Below are 20,581 nucleotides of genomic sequence, written 5' to 3' on the forward strand. Positions count from 1 at the left end.
GATGAGAGAGGTCAACAGAGAATTGCCAGACTGGTTTGAACTGACAAAGTCTACGGTGACTCAGATAACCACTCTGTACAATTGTCATGAGAAGAATATCAGGTTGGCGCTGTTTTGACGGCACGAAGGGGAGCTACCCAATATTAGGCAGGTTTTAATGTTGTGGCTGATCGGTGTATATACTAAACATAGTACATAATATATATTACACAAGCTAAATTGCTATTTCTCAAATCAGACATTTCTCAGTCAGGACACTGGGATCCAGAAGTCAGACCACATTGAAAATTTTGAATTCTTTCATTTAAATCTGGAAATAAGTTTTAGGATTTAAAAAAAAAAAAATTTAAACAAAGGAAAAATGTGACTTAAAATAATTAACCTATTTATGAGGAGCTGTGTAGGCCATAATTGTTGAAAAGCATCCTACAAACACTAGTGAAATTAAGATATTCATACAAACGTTAGTGAAATTCATTCATATGCATTATTGAAAAGTTTCTTATATACACTATGGAAATTAAGATATTCAGATTCTTTTACACAAGTTGTCTCTCAGTCACCACTGAAATGTCTGAAAAGTTATTTCAGTTGTGATTGAGAGACATAATGTAAGTGTATATGAGAAGAGTTGAAGTAATGACTGTAAGACACTTTCAGCTACAAATGTGTAAGCAGGGACTAAAAACGTAAAGTTATGCAAATAACTACTGTTCCCATAAGGAGAGAAACGAGATACAACACATTAAGTATGGGATATTGTGCCCTTGCGTACTCTCACTGAAGACACCTCTATTAACGCCTGAAAGGCAATTGATGCACATGACACCGGGAAGCCCGCCTACCCGGCAAGTATATAAATACTGTTGCCTGCTACATACTTGTCATTGAAATAGGCCCTTCACCATAGCTACAGCAAAGTGGGGCTACGATGTGTTGTACCTCGTTTCCCTCCTTCTGGGAACAGTAGTTCCATGAATAACTTTACGTTCCAATTCAGTCGGCTCACTCGGTACAGCACATTAAGTATGGGACCTATTTTCAAGCCCCATGAAGCCAGAAAACACAGAATGGGATAAATAATAAAAGTCTGGTTGACTCACCGGGGTGAAAAATTCCTCAGATACAAGACAACCCGTTTAAGCACTCAGATCCCAGCCGAAAGGACAGAATGAGCCACCGAGTCTGCCGTGAAGTCCAAATGATAATGGCGTACAAAAGTGTGCGGTGAAGCCCAACTGGCCTCTGCATAAATATCCTCCACCGAGACCCTTTTGAACAGTGCCCACGAAGAGGCCATGCCATGAGTTGAGTGCACGCGCACTCCCTTGGGCAAGTCCACACCTCTGCTGCTGTATGCGAAGGAAATAGCTACCATGATCCAGTGAGAATGACATTGTTTAGACAATGCTCTACCACGAGCTGGGTTGGCAATTGATTGCACAAATGAAATGGCTCAGTCCTGGACATGTAAGTGTGTAAAGCATGCACAGGACACAATGCATGCGATTGCCGCTGCTCATCAGAGGCGAAGGGAGGGGATGAAAAGGCCGTTGTAACAATTATGGAAAGGAGGAAGCTGGGGCTAGCGGGAATTACAAAAGGGAGAGAGAAAGCAGAGAGGGGAGAGAGAGGAGCTCACCGGTCCCAGATACGCCGTCGAGTGGTCCTCGGTCCGCTATCCTGCTTCCGTCCGTGACTCTGGGTGATGGCACTGGACCCCTTAATCATTCCTTCCGGTTGACACGGGGCTCCAGCGCTACTGGATTTAACACTCCCTTGACGTCGTGACCCCCAGTCAGTGGCGAGGACTCCTTGGACGGTGCATCCTTCCTCCTTCCCGTGTTTCGGCACCAGTGTAACAATTATGGAAAGGAGGAAGCTTGGGCTGGCTTGACAAAACACATAGACATTTATTGTTGCACTTTTCAGTCGCACACAATAAGGCCGCTTTTCAGCAGTACACAAAAGGTTTGCTTTTCAGCAACACCACACTGACACGCAGATACACACAAGCAGCTTCACGCATCTCTCTCTCTCCCATCTGCCGCTATCTCTTCTCCTTAAGTACTCCCGCTGCCCCTCGCTGGAACGCGAGACCAGTATGGCACACAGGTGAAAGTCATTCGCTCTGCCCAGACGCCGCTCGGCTCTGCCCTGCTCACCACAGCCGTCAACTCAAAAGACATGGATCTGTAAGACACAGGCACGACTTTTGGTATATATGCCGCATTGGAGCACAAAATCACTTTGTCATAACTGAGTGCAGGATGGGTGCACTGATAAAGCATGTAAATCACTGACCTGCTTTGCAGTCGTCAAAGCGAGAAGAAGCGCAGTCTAGTAGGATAAAATGTTTAAATCCACAGACTCTAACGGCTCAAACAGTGGATCACAAAGTGCGTTTAACACTAAGGACAGGTCCCAAGAGGTAACAACTGATTTAATTGCTGGTCTGAGGCACCGCGCACCCTTAAAAAATCTAATAGATAAGGGGTGCGCACCAGGCGAACTGCCATTAATTCCCTCATGATATGCTGAAATTGACACTAAATAAAATTTCAGAGTAGAAAAAGAGCGGCCCTTATTAAACAGTTCTTGTTAGAATGTGCACAATCCCACACTGATAGGGAATAATATTCCTCTGTCGACACCATAATTTAAAGGCACGCCATTTAAAGGAATAAAAACTTCTTGTAGAGAGAGCTCTATCACTTTGAATTGTAGCAACAACATTTGGTGGCAACCCTGTTGTAATTAATTTATCCCTTTCAATGGGAAGGCCCGCAGAGCCCACAATTCTGGTCGAGGATACTGAATCTCCCCCCTCGCTTGTGTGAGGAGAACTGTGCCTAATGGAAGACACCAAGGCTCTCCTATCAGAAGGCTGATGATGCCCGGATATTATGTTTTCAATGGTCAACGAGGGGCTACAAGAATTAGTGATAAACCCTCCTGATGCACTCTGTCCAGTGTGGGATGAATCAGCTCCACTGGGGGAAATGCATACAGAAGAGTTTTGGGCCACTGATGTGCGAAAGCGTCCATATGACAATACGTGTTTTCTTGCGATGCGAAGAGATCTACATTGGCCTTGCCAAACTGATCCCAGATCTGAAAAACCACCTCTGGGTGAATGAGCCATTCCCTGACACGGGGTCCTCCCCTGGAGATGATATCTGCCCATAACTTCAGGTGGCATGTGTCGTTCTGAGAGATAGCTGATGTCTGTTGCACCACATCAAAAGCGTGACAGTTGTAACAGACTGAGGGACCACGTCCCCCCTTGTTTGTTTATATGACACAACAGTCGTGTTGTTCGTTCATATTAGGACATGGTGGCCTCTCAGTATGGAGAGAAAATGCACGAGGGCTAGAAAAACAGCCAGTAACTCCAAATAGTTTATGTGGAGAGTTTCTTGTGTAGCTGACCACACCCCTCTCACCGAAACTCCATGGCACAGGGCTCCCAAACCCAGTAACGACATCTTTTAGCGTCACTGTTAGGTAAGAGAGAATCCTGCCCAGGGGAACCCCTTGCATGAGCAAGAGGGAATCCCTCCACAGCAACAGAGTACTCAAGCATGCAGAGCATTCTTTCTTTGGGAATATCAGCTGTAAAACCCCACATTCATGTCTGATTTCAGGACAGGGCCAATTGCCTGCTTGTTGAGAACAGAACAAATTTCCTCCCTTAGATCATGGGCAGAATCTTTTACAACAGTCGACATCAAAACTCCCCGAAAGCTCGGGGGTCTACGTGCGACCTGAAGACAGTGGCATGCCTGCACTGTCTGCAACACCCACTGTGATACTATGCATGCACGCCACTTGGGAGAAAGCCAGAGAGTTTCCCCATCTGATGAGCCATCTGAGGGGGCAGAACGCCCTCTCGTGCACAAACAGGCAGAATATTGCATTGAACTCTTTTCACATCTTTTAATGAAAAAAAGACATGCCACTCTCAACATATTTTCATTCAAAATTCTGAGGAGAGTGTTTGGAATGAGTGCTTTTGAGACACATGAGGAACGCAAACACGTTTGGCAGGCAATGTCACAAGTGGCGGGGCTGATCTCTTTCGCAGCATCCCACGCACAAAAGGACTTGAATGAAAACTGTTCCAAATTGAAGGCCTCTTGCGCAAAACATCCGAGCTAGGGCTGTGGCTTCCTTGACTTCACAGAGGAAGAGCCATTCGAGGCTGGTAGACGATGTCCCCATGCAGACTGCTGTTGTTTCGAAGGCTGAGGAGGCTTTTGGGCAGCATTGTTCCGACCACGAGTGTTAACCAAAGGTGATGCTATGCCACGACCGTGCTGGCCATAGTGCTTCCCAACGACACCACCAAACATATCAATGTACAGAGAATGTGGTCGGCTGTAGCTCTGATTTCGTAGAGTACGTCCTCACAGTTCTCCCCCACAGACATCTTATTGTGAAACTGTCATAAACGCAACGTCTGATAGGTCTGCAGCAAGGTGGCAGAGCTCAGTGATCGAGCCGTGTGTGCCTGTGCAGTGTAAACTCTGCACAGCTGCTTGTAGGAAAAACAGCACGGACCAGAGGGGAGAGTAGGCGCACCCGCTATGCCGCTATTTTGAGCGGGGGCTAGGTGTGCAGCAAGAGAATGCTTCATGGCCGGCGGCAAGACCAACCCTGCTTCTGCAGCACCATCTATATATTTATTGAAACCCGGTGTGCTGGTAATCGGTTACCAGCATTTAAAAATAAAGTTTTCACTCTGGAACAATTGAAATCACTTTGTTCCCATTTTTGGTTACATTCTGCAAAAAAATTTCATTTTTCTTCCTTGAAACGTTTTAAGTCCACAGAATCTGTTTTGAACATGAATATCTTCATTTCACTAGTGTTTATAAGAAGCTTTTCAATAATGCATATGAATGAATTTCACTAATGTTTATATCAATGTTTTAATTTCACTAGTGAATGTAAGAAACTTTTCAATCATGCATGCGAATTAATTTCACTTACGTTTGTATCAGTGCATTAATTTTACAAGTGTTCATAAGAGGCTTTTCAACAATTATGGCCTACACAGCTCCTCATACCTATTTCTAGGTCACTAATCAAATGTAAGCAAATTTGTGACATTGACCATGTGAACTCCTTTTAAAAGGTCAGATTTACTTCCATGGAAGCACAAAAGATTCTCTTTGTAATATTCTCAAATCACAGTGGGATAACATCACATTTTGCACAAATTTGTGCAGTCCATGCTAGCTTGAGTGCATGATGTCATCAATACAAAACATACAAAAATACAAAATTGTTAATAGACATTAGACAATAGAATGTTAATATTTTTCAATAAATTATTCACAAAATGAATTGTTGTGCTGATAAGATAATTTGTCATATTTGTTATTTTTTTATTTTTTTAAATGTAATAAATTAGAAAATGCAAAATGGAAGAATTTTATCTGGACATAACTGACAAAACATTAACATCAAATTGTGAATATGAATGGATATTTTACAAAGCAATATTTTTTGCATTTTTTCTTCAAAAGAAAAAGAAAACTGTAAAATAAAAAAGACTGCATTCATTTTATGAAAAAAAAAAAATAAATCCATGAATTTATATTTTATTCAGAGATTTATCCACCTGGTTTTACTCTTGTTCTGTCATTCTCCCTCTGTTGTAAATATCATACACTTTGAAGTGAATATAGTCTTTGAGACAGGAGAGCAGAGGCAGGAAACTGATGAAAATGGGAGCCCTCCGTCGCAAGCGACCCAAACATTCAAGGATCTTCAGTCTGCAGAGATGCTTCAGGCTTCGAGCATTTTCTGGAGAGCAGAAAATTCTAGGATTAATGAAGCATTCTGGAATGCGCTTTCTTTTAATCAGACGACTAATCACTTACAGTAAGTCTAACACTGAAAAGTTGAGATCTGTACATCAAATATAAATTTACACTGATGCTGATGTTGAAATTTTATACATGTTAGAGCTTTTGTGGATCTCACTAAAGGCATCAGTGTCTGACTAAAATCTCTATGATGTGACTGAAGACTTACCTTGTATTTTACATATTTCTGGCCACTGTTTCTGCTCAACCAGAACACACTTCAGTTTGGAGCAGAAGGTCACATGATCAACATAATCTAACATAATTCTCACTACTTGGGCTGAGATGTGCTTGAGCCAGTACACTGTGATCACCTCACAAAACTGCACAAAGAAATGAGTGTTATCACTTGGCAGTTCTAATGAGAGTTCACCCCAAAATGAAATTGCCCTCATGCTGTTATAAACCCATAGAAATTCCTTTCTTCTGCAGAACAGAAGAAAAATGTTGTGATCCTTGATTTCCATACAGAACAGTTGATAGTGACTCACTTTAAAGCTTAAAAAGCACCCAAAATGACATAAAAGTCGTCCATGCAGCTCGTGCATCATTTTCCAAGTTTTCTGGGGCATACAATAGATTTTGTTGAGAAACAAACTAAAATTTAAGTAATTTTACAGTGAAGATCTTGACTTCTGACACTATCTGGCTTGTTCACTATCAACTTGTATGGAAATCTTGGATTGCAAAATTCTTTAAAATATATCCTTTTGTGTACCCCAGAAGAAATTAAGTCATATGGGTTTGGAACCACATGAGGATGAGTAAATTATAACAGAATTATCCTTTTGTGGTGATCTATTCCTTCTAAAACATCAGATAATACCCCTTAAAACATATACATTCATGTTTATACTTTTATAATCTATTTGCAGAGCTCAGAAATGGAAAGCAACTGGTCTGACCACCACATCTTTAATAACAGAAGTGTTCCAGCCCTCATAGTCCTCAGGCACATGAGAGGCCTGTCCATAAGGACAGTCAAAGCAGCGTTGCACATCATAATCATTATTGAGCAGCATGCACAGCATCACCTCATCCTTTAATGCATACTGCAGGGCAGAAGGGAAGTGTGTAGTGTTGACACAAGAGTAGTAGTTGACGTTGGCACTGTACGGCAGCAGAGTGTTAATGAGCTCATAGTTGCCCAGCCGCATGGCCACCTGCAGGCAGCTGACAGGGTCCTGGTTGAGCATGGCCCCAACCTCCAGAAGCAGCCATGCTGATTGCACATCACTGTTTGAAATGGCAAAGAACAGTCATAGTTCCTGTGCACTTTTGGGTGCAGCATGAAGCTTAGGAGCAGCTCCAGGCACTGAGAGTGACCACGTGCCGCTGCGGTGTTACGGGCTCATATCACTCTTTTATAACCTCCTTTTTAGTCACTGGGATCAGTTGCTCCAGTGCTCTGTGAAAGCAGAGGAGGGGTGGATAGAGGATTGTTTCAATAGAGACAAACGACCATAAGACTTGAAACACAGATTTGTATCAACCAGGGGCAATTCTAGTATTGTAATCTTAGGGGGACACAGCCCCCAATGCCCCTTTTTATATGTACACATTTAATATATTCCACTCAGAAACCTTGGATTAGTAGCGATGTTCGCGTGGCACTTAATGCACGGACCTCCACTTTTAATTGTTTTAATGTAACCCGATCCTTCCGATGGGTGAATATCTGTAAAGCCGCGGGTCCAGACGGCATTCCAGGCCATGTCATCAGAGCATGCGCGAACCAACTGGCTGGTGTTTTTACGGACATTTTCAACCTTTCCCTCTCTTTGTCTGTAGTCCCTACATGCTTTAAAACGTCCACCATTGTGCCTGTACCAAAGCAATCCAAAATCACTTGCTTAAATGACTGGCGTCCTGTTGCTTTGACCCCCATCATCAGCAAATGCTTTGAGAGACTAATCAGAGATTACATCTGCTCTGTGCTGCCTTCATCACTGGACCCATTGCAGTTTGCTTACCGCAACAACTGCTCCACTGATGATGCCATTGCATCTACAATACACACTGCTCTCTCCCACCTGGAAAAAAAGAACACTTATGTAAGAATGCTGTTTGTAGACTACAGCTCAGCATTCAACACCATAGTGCCCTCCAAGCTTGATGAGAAACTCCGGGCTCTGGGCTTAAACAGCTCGCTGTGCAGCTGGATCCTGGACTTCCTGTCAAGCAGACGCCAGGTGGTTAGAATGAGCAGTAACATCTCCTCATCACTGACCCTCAACACTGGAGCCCTGCAGGGCTGTGTTCTTAGCCCACTCCTGTATTCCCTGTACACACATGACTGTGTGGCAACACATAGCTCCAATGCCATTATTAAGTTTGCTGATGATATGACGGTGGTAGGTCTGATCACTGACAATGATGAAACAGCCTACAGAGAGGAGGTGCACACTCTGACACACTGGTGTCAGGAGCACAACCTCTCCCTCAACATCAGTAAGACAAAGGAGCTTGTGGTGGACTTCAGGAGAAAAAAAAGAGAACACAGCCCCATCACCATCAATGGAGCACCGGTGGAGAGAGTCAGCAGCTTCAAGTTCCTGGGTGTCCACATCACTGAGGAACTCACATGATCTGTCCACACTGAGGCCGTTGTGAAGAAGGCTCATCAGCACCTCTTCTTCCTGAGACGGCTGAGGAAGTTTGGGATGAACCACCACATCCTCACACAGTTCTACACCGGCACTGTAGAGAGCATCCTGACTGACTGCATCTCCGCCTGGTATGGCAATAGCACCACCCACAACCACAAAGCCCTGCAAAGTGTGGTGCGAACTGCCAGACACATCATCGGAGGTGAGCTTCCCTCCCTCCAGGACATATATACCAGGCGGTGTGTGAAAAAAGCTCGGAGGATCATCAGAGACTCCAGCCACCCGAGCCATGGGCTGTTCTCACTGCTACCATCAGGCAGGCGGTATCGCAGCATCAGGACCCGCACCAGCCGACTTCACGACAGCTTCTTCCCCCAAGCAATCAGACTTTTGAACTCTTGATCTCTCACGATCAATATACATCAGCACTGCACTTTATTAATCTTATTATCTCACACCGGACTGTCATAAATTATATTCTCTTAACAACACACTGGCAATTGACTATCAACCAACAGCCTGAATGTCAATACATTAAAATACAACCTACTGTACATTTTATATAACTATAAATACTATTTTTTTATTGTATAATGTGTATCTATATTGTGTGTATTGTATACTGTACATTGTATGTTATTATTTGTATATTGTGTTGTGTAATTATGTGTATATTAGATTTTAAATTGTGTTGTGTAAATTTGATGTTTACTGTAGATTGGTATATGTCTCATCACTGTCACGACTGCTATGTTGATCGGAACTGCACCCAAGAATTTCACACACCATTGCACTTGTGTATATGGCTGTGTGACAATAAAGTGATTTTATTTTATTTTATTTTATCTGATTCTGTCGTAAGTGACTTTGGATAAAAATGTCTACAAAATGCATAAATATAAACATCATTCAAGCTAGCCAGCTAATCTTCATTCAGAATATCATCATTTCTACAATAAACATTTATAAAGTTATAAAAATAACCAAAACTGCTTGAAGGAAATAGACAATGCATATATTATTGTAACTGTCTATTAAATGGCAACACGTTTCATCTGTCCTACTCATTCCTCTTTTTCTTTTTTTTTTTTCTCCATTTATTAACAAACATTGTAGAATATGAATAAATCATTTAGCTTCTTCTAGTTCATCTTTGCAACTTCTAGTTTGAAGTTATATGTAACCAAAAAAACCTATTACTACAATAATTGTCACATTTATTTAGTGGAGTAAATTAACTCCAGATGATGTTTCTCTGTCTGTCATTAACTCGTATCTTGAGTCTTTTGAATTCATTCACTAAAAGCATTTGTTCACATTCTCGTTCAGTGACTTTACAGTATTTTGGTAAATAACACCTTTACATCAAAAGGTGGCAACAAATAATGTCTTTAATTTGTTTTGAGTGAGTCATCATCATTAAACCAATGATAAAGCAATGTGTTGTTCAAGACTGAAACAAGTCTAATTACACTTTGTTAAAATGTGCTTGTCTACAGATCTAATAAGAAAATTCAGGAGAGTATTTGCATTATAAGTGTTTTCCCACAAATGACAACAAAGCATATCTATCATTTTGGCAACTGCAATATTTAATTTTGTGAAAACAATATTAACCTAAAAAGAATTATTGACGTCATTTCAAACCTATCTGACTTTTTTCTTCTGCCGAACACAAAAGGAGGAATTTTAAAGAACGTTCTTTCTCTGATTTTAATACAACTGCAGTGGAGGACGCAAAAGAGTCCTAAAAGTATGTCCATGCGACTAGTGTGTCTTATTCCAAGTCTTCTGAAGGCATATGATAGGTTTTGGTGAGAAAATGTTAGTTATTTTTCAGTGAAAATCTTGACCTCTGTCATGGCTCTCCTTTGCGCATTCATGAGTGTATGATAGAAGCACATTCATGTGTTCACACGTGTTCAACTTGGTCAAAGTCTAAGCACCAGCCATTGTGAACGACCTTCTCTGGTGTGGGCCTATTCATTTACATACAAAGGAGAGCTATGGCTGAAGTCCAGTTTCACTGTAAAATAACTTACATTTCAGGTTGTCTCTTGCCAAAACCTTCTTCTTATGCCTTCAGAAGACTTTGAATGTGATGCATGAGTCACATGGGCTACTATTATCATTTTGTGTGTGTGTGTGTGTGTGTGTGTGTGTGTGTGTGGTCTTTTTATAAGCTGTAAAGTGAGTCACTATCAACTGCCACTGTATTGATATCAGCAAACAGAACTTCCTCCTTTTGTGTTCCACAGAAGAAAGGAAGCCATATGGGTTTAGAGCACTGAACATTGAACACACATTGGCGGAATTATGAAGTGTATTTGATCGTTTAGGCGCGTACCCGCAATAGCGCTCTCGGAACACACGCACAGCGCAGTTACAGACGCCAGGAAATAAAAAGACAATCTTTTATATTTTATCTAGATCAACCAACCAGTGGTTGTCTTGCTATCGCGATCGATGAAATGAACACCCCTGGTCTAGATGCAGAACATAGGCTAAGTATAGAAAATTACTCAAAAGTTTATCATCGATATCGAGGACATCTCTTTTTTTCCCGATAAACATCGCGATCGTTTTATCACCCAGCCCTATTGATAACATTGCATTAATCTCTCACAGCAACCCAGTAATCTCAGTGATAGATAGCTAAATTACTCAAAGAATCTAGTAAGCAGATATTAAATTTACCTCAATATGTTTCTTCAAATTAGAGGCAGAATTACAGCTGATATCTATGGCAAGCCATTTTGACATTTATTCCTTAAATTTTACTAGTGTCTATTTTTATGTCACTAGTACTTATTTTTTAGTGACTAGTAACTATTCCATTAGATACTAGTATTTATTCTAATAGTGACTAGTATCTATTTAAATGTTACTATTCTAAAAAAAAAACAAAAAAAACAAAAAACAAAAAAACAAATACAAGTACTAGTACTTAATTTTAATGACTAGTAACTATTTAGCCCACAGATATCCAGAACTTAATAGGTACTAGTACTATTTCTAGAGCACATTTTCATTTTATGCAAATATTATGTTGAATATAAATGCAATGTCACTCTCTTTCTTAAAAGGGAAGGATCACTTTACACCCAGTGTGCCTACTGACACCTAGTGATAGACAACTGAAACATCAACATTGCTGAATGGACAATTAATGGCATAGACATTACAGAACTGCTGAGCAGAATGATGAAATAAATAAATTAAATGAAAAAAGGTGTCATGTTTTTTTCTATATATCCCACACACACTTCAGTAATACAACACATGGCTAATTAAATTATAAGAGGCAATTATAGTCAGTTACTTTATATTTCTATTGTAGATTGTCTTATTTTTTAATCCATGATGACTTTAAAGATTATGTGCAATGAATTACAGTAAATTATACTTTATCTGATGATTACAGCAACAAACTAATTACAGCAAACTACTATGACTGTTCGCACCACCCTTTGCAGGGCTTTGTGGTTGTGGGTGGTGCTATTACTATGGAGAATGCTTCTTCCTGTGTTCATAATCTTTTCTTTTTTAATTCATAATTCAATAATTATTTACACTCTGTCTGACATCAGATCATTCCTAGGAGGAAAACAAATCTGCCTATATGCGTCAGCACCTCTTTGATTTATATACAGTCAGTCAGTGCTTGTTGTTGCACTCAGTTCATAATGAAGTAGGCCTATACAACTGCAAGTATGTAAAACAATTCTTGGTTCAGTATTGTATTGGTAGATACTTTAACGTTATGAACACTAATCTTGGGCTGATCAGCCCCATTTTGCCACTGACCCACTGGGAAAATCCCAGTTCTCTCTATGGCCAGTCTGCCATTGCCTTCCTCTCAACTTCATGACCTTCACCGTGAACAAATCAACATTTATATTCATTTTTATTTATTATTATAAGTAGTATTAAAGGAAAAATAAAGAGTACAGACAGGAAACAGGATGAGGAAAAGTGGGGAATCCAACCCAGGACTTCTGCACTATACAACGTTGATTTGAAACTTTTTTTTATAATTCTTTGATTTCTCTAAAGAACAGTTGTAAATCTGGCAAGACATCTCTTCTCTTGTAAAAAAAACAAACAAAAACTTTGTATTGAAGATTTAAGATGTGTATCTGTCTGTATTGATGGATAAAGGATTCAGACCTGTAACATTTGTGGTATAAGGCTGTTAGTGCAATATGATAATGTATTCCCTTGTACTTTGTTTTGTATTTTGTATTTTTTAAGGTTTACACAGCAAATAAATAAATAAATAAATAAATAAAAATATGCTTCATAAAAAAAACGCCTTTACACACATTTCGCCATTAAAGTGACACTTGGGGGTACAATTTGTGTTTCCACCAGACTATTTGAGTGTAAATAGCGCTGCTGTGTTGCAGCTGCTATTTACACCTAGTGCATATAGTTACAAATTAGTATTATTATAATTACACTAACAGTGGTTAGTGTACAATTTGGTATGTACCCACACTGTTACATTACAGTCTGGCAATTTATATTGATTCATTCAATGCTATATGAACCCGAATTTTGTTTTAACTTTTGCAAATGTGATTTCAAATGCAGGGAGGGCTTATATGCAGCACAATTTGCTTTTGTTTTGGGAATTCTATTTTGTACATAATCAGAAATCCCACAATATAACTTGACAATTAATGCAACCTTAACTCTTTATCCTGCACAAATATAAGGACTCTTATTTTGAAGTGTCTCCCTGTTCTCCATTCAGAGATGGGTAAAACTTTAATTTGATGATTATTTTAATGATATAAATTTAATTTTCAAAATCAAACGTCAGTCAAGTTTTGCCCTTCATTCCAACGGGGTACTATATCTTGCATGATATAACTGATGCAACAAATAGCCAAATTCAACTTGTTTCTCTTTCTTTGTATTTTCATTGATGCTATGCTAACATTCCAAGAGCAGGTTAGCTATAATTATATTAAAAGGATCCATTTTGATCTATATGGCAATATAGATGTGGTAAATCCATGTAAAATACCATGAATATGTTAATAGCAGAAAGGTTCTCATGTTTATGCAATGATCATTTTGAATGAAGATATTCCTATCCACATTCTTATTAATTCCTTTTGTTGTTGGAGATATCTCCAAATTTAAGATACTAGTACTTATTCTGTTTATGATATCAACTGTTCACTTCTGACTAGAATGTATTCCTGTGCTTATTTATTAGATACTAGTACTTATTCATTAGGTACTAGTAATTTTTATTTAGATACTAGTACTTATTTATTAGATACTAGTGCCTATTTATTGGACACAAGTGTATTTTCCTGTTGTTACTAGTAACATTTAATATATTACTAGTAACAGTTGTTTTATTACCCATCAAATGTGATGACTAGTCAGAATGGCGACTGTAGAGAAGAATTAAAAATCTTACTAGTAGGGGGCCTGGGTAACTCAGCGAGTATTGATGCTGACTACCACCCCTGGAGTCACGAGTTCAACTCCAGGGTGTGCTGAGTGACTCCAGCCAGGTCTTCTAAGCAACCACATTGGCCCGGTTGCTAGGGAGAGTAGAGTCACATGGGGTAACCTCCTTGTGGTCGTGACTAGTGGTTCTCGCTCTCAATGGGGCACGTGGTAAGTTGTGTGTGGATCGCGGAAAGTAACATGAGCCTCCACATGCGGAGTCTCCGCAGTGTCATGCACAACGAGCCACGTGATAAGATGCGTGGATTGGCGGTCTCAGAAGTGGAGGCAACTGGGACTTGTCCTCCACCACCCGGATTGAGGTGAGTAACCGCGCCACCACAAGGACCTACTAAGTAGTAGGAATTGGGCATTCCAAATTGGGAGAAAAGGGGATAAAAATAAATAAATAAATCTTACTAGTAAAATAAAAATCTTACTAGTAACATTCGGAATAAGTACTAGTGTCTAATGAATAAGTATTAGTATCTTATGAATAAGAACTAGCATCTAATGAATAAGTACTAGTATCTATTGAATAAGTGCTAGTACCTAATGAATAAGTACTAGTACCTAATGAATAAGTACTAGTGTCTAGTGATGAAGTACTAGTATCTATGGAATAAGTACTAGTGTCTAATGAATAAGTACTAGTATCTTATGAATAAGAACTAGCATCTAATGAATAAGTACTAGTATCTATTGAATAAGTGCTAGTACCAAATTAATAAGTACTAGTACCTACTGAATAAGTACTAGTATCTAATGGAATAGTTACTAGTATCTAATGAATATGTACTATTATCTAATAAACAAGTACTAGTATCTATTTAATAAGAACTAGTATCTATTGAATAAGTAATAGTATCTATTGAATAAGTACAAGTACCTAATAAATAAATACTAGTATCTAATGAATAAGTAATAGTATATATTGAATAAGTACTATTACCTAATGAATAAATACTAGTATCTATTGAATAAGTACTAGTGCCTAATGAATAAGTACTAATATTTTTTGAATAAGTACTAGTACCTAATGAATAAGTACTAGTATCTAATTAAATAGTTACTAGTCACTAAAAAATAAGTACTAGTAACATAAAAACAGATACTAGTAAGTTTTAAAGGAATAAATGTCAAAACAGCTTGCCATACGGGATGTTCAGGCCTTGAACTGAATTTGAGGCATTCTCTACATCCATGATTAATAGCAGTTAACTTGGCACCCAATCTACAGCTGCCATTCAAGTTCTTTACATGTGTGTGATTTGATTTGAGGGAAATCACAAGAATCTTGTAGCCAATCACATTGATGGATACAAATAAAATCAGGACAGGGAAGCAGGGAACACAGATGGAGGGAAAACGCATTAAAAGCGCATTAAAAGTACAGTTACGGCACTTAAAATGTACTCAAGTAAAAGTATACCATTTTTTACTTATAAAAGTACAATTCCTGGGAAAATCTACTTAATTACAGTAACATGAGTATTTATAATTTGTAACTTTACACCCTTGATGGTGAGTAAATGATGACAGACTTGTGAACTTGTGACAGATGAACTATTCTATTAAGTATAAAGGCCTCACTAAATCCTGTTAGATTTACGTTTAAAAAAGAAAAAACAATTAGCTAATGTGGTTAGACGAATAAACTTATTTCAAGAGATATCCTCTATAAATCTTAATACAGGTACCTAATGCAGTTTTGAATCTCACATAAATGTATCTTCTTTTAAGGATATTTAGATATTTTTACTGGGAAACAAGACAAAAATAATGCTTAAAGGAATATTCCGGGTTCAATACAAGTTAAGCTCAATCGACAGCATTTATGAAATAATGTTGATTACCACAAAAATTAATTTCGACTCGATCCTCCTTTTCTTAAAAAAAAAAGCAAAAATCGAGGTTACAGTGAGGCACTTGAATTGGGGATGATGAAAGTGAATGTGACCAATTTTTGGAGGGTTTAAATACAGAAATGTGAAGCTTATAATTTTATAAAAGTACTTGCATTAATTCTTCTGTTAAAACTTGTGTATTATTTGAGCTGTAAAGTTGTTTAAATTGTCATTTTTACAGTCATTTTAGGGTTTGTAGACATCGTCATGGTAACAAAGTTGTCAAATTGGCTATAACTTTACACAGAAAAGGTTAGTAAGTAATTTTATTGAACAAAAATAATTTTTACATGCATATCATTTTTGTCTTGTGGCTATACTTTTGAACATTCACTTCAATTGTAAGTGCTTTACTGGAACCAAGATATTTGCTTTTTTAAAGAAAAGGAGGGATGAGTGAAAATACATATTTGTGGTAATCAACATTATGCCACAAATGCTGTTGATTGAGCTTAACTTGTATTGAACCAGGACATTCCTTTAAGAAAATGTTTTCAGTGGTGTGTCACTCAGAGTAAATGTCCACGGTAGGTTACACGGTGGATGGGGAGATGGCCTGTGTGGGTGGGCATGTTGGGATCAGCTCCATACTCGAGCAGCAGTGAGATGATATCATCGTTTCCAGAGGCTGCTGCATCAAACAAAACCGAGGCTGAACTTGGAGAGTTAGGCTTGGACCACACACTAGCCCCTGAAAGCGAATGAAATATAAACATGAACTCCATAATATATAGTTAGTTGACACTTTTGACATATTCTCTGTTGTGAAATTCTATACACCATCTTAAAGTATTGACCATTTTTTGTAATGATTATAGATGCAGCTTTTTAGATATTATTTTAATTGAGATACTACATGGAATATTTGTATTAAAAACAATGTCAAACTGCAGGACCATTTAAAATGAACTAATAAAAGATAAAATGTGATTTGAATATTGAAAAACTTTAAAGAAATCGTGACCAGCCACAGCACCTAAAATATACAGTACACTTTATACACTCATATAAATTTTAACCTAAAATCTTGATTTCAATTTTAAAAAGTTCATTGACATGTTATGCAACTATCTATGTAACAATATGATAATTCCTAATTATCTGTTATGTATATCTGTCTGCTGTGAGTAGCACAAACTGTAATAAACATTGCATCACTAAGTCAGGTACTGAATTTCTAACCACAACCACCCATATAAAAATCACCTTTCTGAAGCAGAAGCTCTACAACATTAATATGTCCAGCTTGTGCAGCAAGACCTATAGGAGTATGTTCACAGGTGTCAATGGCATTTGGGTCAGCGCCTGATTGTAGGAGCAGATATACCATTTCATCCAAGCCTAGCACATATGCTTCATGCAGAGTGGTTCTTTGGAGACTCCCTTTTTGGTCCACTGTGGCACTGTAGCGTAGCAGCAGTAGAGCCAGGTCATACTGGTCATTCTTTATGTCTGTTTTCAGAAAAAAGACCAATCATTTCTTAATCAAACTTTTGTCAAAATCAGTCTATCCATATTAAATGGATAGGTAACCCAAAAATGAAAATTCTCTCATAATTTACTCACCCTTATGCCATCCCAGATGTGTATGACTTTCTTTCTTCTTCAGAACACAAATTAAGATTTTTAGAAGAATATTTCAGCTCTGTAGGTCTATATAATTAAAGTGAATGGGTGCCAAATGTTTGAAGCTCCAAAAAGCACATAAAGCCATCATAAAAGTAATCCATTTGACTCCAGTGGAAAAATGAATGTCTTCTGAAGTGAAATGCTAGGTGTGTGTAAGAAATGGTTCACTATTTAAAACTTTTTTTACAAAATTTTTTGACGTGGTTATGTCACGCCAGATGCAGTTTGAACTGCACCCTCGTCAACGTACAAACCTCAAGCTGGCCGGAAGTGAAACTTTTAGTAAAAAAGTTTAAATATTGATCTTTTTCTTACACACACACACCTAGCGTTTCACTTCAGAAGACATTATTTAGACGACAGGAATTGTATGGATTATGTGATGGATATGTACTTTTTGGATCTTCAAAAACTTGGCACCCATTCACTTGCATTTTATGGACCTACAGAGCTTAAATATTCTTCTTAAAAATATTCATTTGTGTTCTGCTGAAGAAAGAAAGTTTATACACACCTTGGATGGGCTAAGGTTGAGCGTGTGTGAATTCAGGAAAAAAATAATTGCCAAGCAGCCTCTTTTTAATGCTGTACTTTATACTTTGTGAGATTGTAGCTGAAAAGAAACTTGCCGCTAAAATAATAACCGTGTCTATTGTGAATATTCAGAGTAGCTTTGTACGAATCACTGCCCACACAAAGGTCACTGCCAAACCAAGTAACTTCCTACTGGTCAAAGCGACAAATTCACCTTTCAAAGAACACAAAATTTGAACTCCATGCAAAATCCACGAGGGGAAATTCTTCGCCACCGGAAGTCCATTGCCGAAATTCACGATCATATGAATTCCCATTGAGATTCATGTTTTTCAACCACGGGATTTCATCGTGTAAAGGTAAATGTGATAGGGCCTTTATGGATTACTTTTATGCTGCCTTTATGTGTTTTTTTGGAGTTTTAAAGTTTTGGTCACTATTCACTTGCATTGTATGTACCTAGAGCCGAAATATTCCACAGAAGAAAGAAAGTAATAAACATCTGGAATGGGATCAGGGATTTTTGGGTGAACTATTTCTTTAAAGGCATAGTTCACCCAAAAATTAAAATTTAATCTCCCTCATATTGTTACCAAACCTGTATGACTTTCTTTCCTTTGTGGAACACAAAATGAGATGTTAGGCATAATGTTAGCCTTAGTCACTTTTACTTTCATTGAATGGAAAAAACAAAAAAACACATATAACATCCAGAAAGAAAGTTGTACGGGTTTGTAACAACATGAGGGTGAATAAACGATGACAAAATTTTTAATTTAATTGAACTATACTTTTTAAAAAAAACTTTCCCTTGGGCATCAAACTTAGCTAAATAATAAGGGAATATACTTGATCGAAGCACAACATGCCATTTATCAAAAGTTGCATGAATTAAAACATGCAAATTTCTTGGTCTAAAAAAAAGAGTGTCTTGCAGTTTTAATCTTAAGTGAATAATGTGTGCTTACTAAGCATGCAGTATATGCTGAAAATACACTTGCAACCAATGCCGAATCATCATCATCATTTTTGCAGTCAGGCTCACAGCCATTCTGTAGCAGGAATGTGGCATTCTCTCTAAGACCGTGGACAACGGCAAGAAACAACGGAGTCTCCCCTCTCAAAGTACGGCACTGCCCTGACCCCTGAGGAGATGCTAAATATGGAATTCTGATTAAGAAACAATTTCAAAAATTCTTTGTCTTAGTGAGATGAAGTTTATGCATATCATAATGCAAATACAGAACATCTCCTATACCTGCATAAGTGATCTCCAGAATGCTCTTCTTCTGCTGTACTGCTGCCTTGTGCAGTGGGATCCAGCCCCTGCTGTCTGCATTAGACAGAGCCTCTTTACGCTGCACCAGGATCTTCAGAGGATCCTCATTACCTGACATTACACATGCATATGCCAGATCATTCTGCAGCACTTATATTGGAGCACTGATAATGTTGATGGAGATCTAAGAGAATTCAACTCTTACCAGCCTGTATGGCAGTGAAAATTTCCTCATGGTCTATGCAGTCTAATAGATCACTATTGGACATGACAGCAAAGTGTTTGATTACAGTATATACTGTAGTTATCCACAGAGATAGACATACACTATTAGTGTATTAAATTCAGAGTGATTTATTCCAAAAGACTCTGTTCAATCATGTATTGAGTGGCTTCATCCTCATCCCAGTCATCCTCTGCAGCATTATAATCCTATTCCATGTTGTGCTACTAAAACTCTAATTTGGCAACCAAAAGATCAAAAGATACACATACTGTGTAGGAAAACACAGTATGCCTTTATCATTATGACTGTTTTGATGTGATAGTATGACAACATATCATATACTAGTTTGACTCTTGAAGTTTACATTAATTTGTTAATTTAGCAACATACTGTATACTGTCTACCATGCTGGCTTGGATTACAAGAGTATGTACTGGAAGCTACACTGTAGTTGCATTACAAACCTATGTAAGCTGCTCTAAATGATGGTCCGTTAAATACAAGGAGCAATATTCAAACATCACAAGAGACTAATAACATAATTTTAAAAGCTATGGTAAAAATTATTTAATTGAGACTGTTTTAAACATGCAAAACTCCATCCCATGCAAAATCCAATCTAGATTTCCACAGACTGTCCAGGAAGAGAAATCTGTTTCAACAATTCAAAGGCAAATTTTCATTCTACCTTAGCAACAAGAAATTCTGCTGTTTTTCATTGCAGTTGTTTCTGTACTGTGTTTTTGGTCGCTTTACACTCTCACAACTATTTATATCCATGCACAGTTATAAATATGCACTAATGGGGCCTGGGCCAGCCAACCAACACCTGGCTGTGATCCGTTGTGTGGCACTCAATTTTGCAATTCTACCCAACCAGAGAGCTGACTTGAGAATTAATATTCTTTGAAGGAACACATGCAATAGGTCACACTTCCTTTTGCTTAAAACTGTTTACATGACTTGAACACAGCACACACTTTAAAAAAACAGGAAGCTGTGCATTAAAGGAATGTTGCATGTTCAATACAAGTTAAAATCAATCGACA

The 20,581-nt window shown here is 38.3% G+C and overlaps 1 pseudogene; it reads right to left on the reverse strand.

Annotated features, from left to right (window-relative positions):
• Positions 1-5,635: 5,635 nt before the first annotated feature.
• On the reverse strand, positions 5,636-19,747 carry LOC127419387 (dynein axonemal heavy chain 12-like; annotated as a pseudogene).
• Between the last annotated feature and the right edge of the window lie 834 nt (positions 19,748-20,581).

This window comes from Myxocyprinus asiaticus, chromosome 28, assembly GCF_019703515.2.
Source record: "Myxocyprinus asiaticus isolate MX2 ecotype Aquarium Trade chromosome 28, UBuf_Myxa_2, whole genome shotgun sequence".
NCBI lineage: Eukaryota > Metazoa > Chordata > Actinopteri > Cypriniformes > Catostomidae > Myxocyprinus > Myxocyprinus asiaticus.